General features: G+C 41.5%; 1 long non-coding RNA gene across 1 annotated transcript; it reads right to left on the bottom strand.

Moving 5' to 3' along the window:
* Positions 1–613: 613 nt before the first annotated feature.
* On the bottom strand, positions 614–2,922 carry LOC135256131 (uncharacterized). Its single transcript, XR_010330396.1, has 3 exons — positions 2,768–2,922; positions 1,415–1,588; positions 614–1,164 (listed from the first exon to the last, which is right to left on the bottom strand). It is a non-coding gene; the product is annotated as an uncharacterized LOC135256131 (long non-coding RNA).
* Between the last annotated feature and the right edge of the window lie 892 nt (positions 2,923–3,814).

Genomic DNA, 3,814 nt, shown 5'->3' with positions numbered 1-3,814 from the left:
TATTCCTCAGGTCCTCTTTGATCGCTCCTCCTCTGAAGTAAAAAGTTAATTAGTTAATAGTTAGTAGTAGTCAATAGTTTTTTGGTTTGTATTTTTTACAAAGATATTGCTTATAGGATAATACTAATAATACATTTTTTCCAGCATTGTGGCTGTGGCTGCACTGTGTTTCTAAGGCCACCAGGCACAGCCACAGGCATCTGTATCCACTTGACAAACAAAAATATTTTATTTGAGAATAAAAACTTTCACTTCCACTGTGTTTGAGCTTCTATTACTTTGTTTCAGTAATATTTAATATAATTCGGACTCTTGTAAAACAAACTAGCAAGGGTTACCTTTCCTAAAATACTGGGATTATGTATGTAGTCAAAAGGGTTCAAGAATAGTAACCATTTCATTTTGGGTATGTCATTTTCAGGCTTGTGTTAAAAAAATGGTGGAAAAGTTATGCATACAGAAAAGTTATGCATTTCAATTGAGTAATTCATCTTAAATCAATTTTCCATGTGTACCTCAATATCTTTTGTACTTGCATTTTATATCTCAGAACAGTTAGACATGGTATATTCTTTAATTATTCACAACAGGCACTCCAAAGAGCACACCGACGTAAAGGAAAACTGTCTTTATTAACAATTAATTTAGAAGTTCAGTTATCAAAAGGACCCAGGGTCTGCTTTCTCTGCACCTCCTATTTAACGACCTCCCGGAGCTCACCATGCAGTACAGGAGGCTCCCCACAGGTAAGCATGCCTGCACATCCACTGCACACTACACTCTAACAATTATTCCCCAAAAACGGTTTTGCTTGCACACACACAGGGAGGCACTCTGCACTCACCCCCACCGCACACAGTTAACAACCTCCCTGGAATGGCCTACCACCTGGCACACCTTGACTCTCTTGGGGGAACAGTTGTGTCCGTCTTGGACACACACTGTCTATACACCACAACCCGCCAACGCACAACATATAAACAAATAAACCAAAATACAGAGGAGCCCCCTCAACTGTGATGCAATGCTGGTGGGGGACTGCCACAAAATAAAAATGAACACAACACAACAGAAATGTAATTTTTTGCCGCCATCCTCCAAGCTGGGGTGCAGCGCCACCTCATCAAGCTACTCCATGGCGGAAAAAGACATCGCCGTAATAGCCTGGGCAGAACAGACAGACAAACAGGAAAACAGAATTAGCGAAAGCATGTTCCTTATGACCTGGGGGGAACCTCCCCCACAGTAGCTACATATCAGCTGTCCGCTTAGTGGTCTCTTGGACGATATTGCTCACATGACTGCACACTTAGATCTGAGGCTCGATTAATATGGTTTAGAAGTCTGGGTTCTGTGCCTTGTTAATGCCCTCACAGGAAGCACTCTCAGAAAGAAGGTAGTGAAATTTGGATACCTTCATCGTTGGCGTCAAACCCGCCATCCGAGAGTACCCTCCTAACTGTCGACTTGAGACCTTCATCATTGGTGGGCATTCCTGAAGTCTCGGGGGGAGGTTGGGTGGTGCCATCCCAGTTGTCCACTTGGTAGTCTCTCAGACAATATTGCTCATATGACAGCACCCTCAGTTCTGAGGTCCAAGTAATATGATTTTATTATTCAGACTTTATTCATTAATAATAATAATAATAATAATAAAGTTATATTGCATGTGTATAAGGTCAAATAGATTTGGCCTCATACACTTGCATGAGGTCAAATAGATTTGACTTTCTTCTTCAGATGAAGCATCCTTTTTTTTGGGAGGGGGAGGGGGTTTCCTGGTTTGGTATGCCAGGACATATAATAAAATGTTGTCAAGGGTTCTCAGAAAGTACTACTTACGCAGCTGCATCATGCAGGAATAACTAGTAAAAATCTGAAGTACTGGGCCAGTGACTTATTTTATTGTTTTGGCTTTGCAACCCAGCACATTGAATATGAAATAAAATTATGAAAATGCAGTTAAAGTGCAGACTGTCAGCTTCAATTTGAGAGTTGTTTCATCCATATCAGGTTTTCAATGTTGGCCCTTTTTATACATAGTCCCCCCATTTAAAGGGAGCAAATTAACGTAATCAAAAATAAAGTTGTCACATTTAGTACCTGGTTGCAAATCTTTTACATTCGATGACTGCCGGAAGTCTGTGACCCACAGACATCACCATGTATGGTGATGCTTTGCCAGATGCTTTGCCAGATGTAAATACCCTTTAGCTGCATTTTAACTTCATATTGTTTTATTTCAAATCTAATGTGCTGGAGCACAGAGCCAAATGTTGTCACTGTTCCAATACTTTTGAATTTAACTATGTGCGCAGGTACACTACTGTATTGTCAAAAGTATGTGGACACCTCACATCCAACATCTCATCCAAAATTATGGGCATTTATATGGAGTTGGTCCAACCTTTGCAGGTATAACAACCTCCTTTCTTCTGGGAAGGCCTTATACTAGATGTTGGAGCATTGCTGTTGGGATTTGGTTCTATTCAGCCAGAAGAGTATTAGTGAGGTTAGGCACTGATTGGTCATATAGTGTATAACAGATTGACAGTTTATTATTTTTATCTAATTTGGATTAAGTAAATAAAGTGCTATGGCTAATTATGAATGCAGGGCTGCCAGCTTCAGTGAGATGTTGTTATAGCGCTACACGAGACCAAAAGATGCAACACACAATGGAACCTGATACTTTATCCTCCCCATGGTGGTATTTCATCAGAGCAAAAGAAAAAGAGGTAAGAAGACCGCTTAAAAGCCAACTTACCCAGGGTGGTCAGAGCTGCGATTGTTGCCAGTAAGAGAATCTTCATTATGACTGCCACTGACCTTCACTGTCTTTTTGTGACTGCTGTCACTGTTCTGTGTTAAGAGAAGTCACGTCAAGTTGACTAAAATGTTCACTAATAGAGAAGGAAATGTGTAAATGAGAAGTGGTAACCTGCTGTTAAATGAATGCCCACTCACCATATTTGTGCAGTTGCTTACTAACTGATAGAAGTGATAATTCCTCTGCTTTTCTTCTTTCATTTTAGAAGTTGGTGCAAGAATAAGACTTGTAAATGATACTGTGTGGCAAACACGCCTGCCACAGACCACCGAAGTGGCTTTCCTTGGGGCCCTCCAGCACAGAGACACAGAGAGATGATGTTCCAACAGTCCAGATTTATTTTATGAAGGTTTGGCAAGGTGGTACAGCCAAATGAGCAGATCTTAAACCCTGTCATGACAGAGAGCTCCCCTGTGTGGGTGGGGATGGCAGATTTAACCTGTGCGCAGTGATTACCTCACTACGCACAGGTGCAGCCACTCCTGTTCCTGGGTCCAATTAGCCTGGCCAATTATCTAATTCTTAACCAATTATCCAATTGGCCAGGTCTAATTAGCTTGACCCAGGGCAGGTGTGGCTGCTTAAACCAGCCATCCCCACACCACATACTGGTTACACAGTTATGGTGTACTACTAGGGCTCTTTTTAAGAGAAAACTATTATGATCCAACCGGGAATGAAAAACTGTCTGAATGACACAGGCCATCTCACCACACAGATAGCCTATACATCTGTTTCCCGGACACGGGCGGTGTTGTAATGCTCCGGGACAGTGTGGGGGGCCTTGTAAATTCACAAAAATGTCCTCTGCACCACCAACACCAGCTAATTTGCCTTTTGGATTGTTTCATTGGGCTGAATGACCTGTTCTCGTCATTATATTATGGTATGGTACATGGCTGGCCAGTGAAAACATGGCTGAGGTCAGGGGGTTAGAAGCCTTACAGCAATCATTGGATTACTAAAAAATATTTATATTAATAT

Source organism: Anguilla rostrata, chromosome 5 (assembly GCF_018555375.3).
Source record: "Anguilla rostrata isolate EN2019 chromosome 5, ASM1855537v3, whole genome shotgun sequence".
Lineage (NCBI taxonomy): Eukaryota > Metazoa > Chordata > Actinopteri > Anguilliformes > Anguillidae > Anguilla > Anguilla rostrata.
This window is presented reverse-complemented; position numbering and strand designations above follow the sequence as displayed.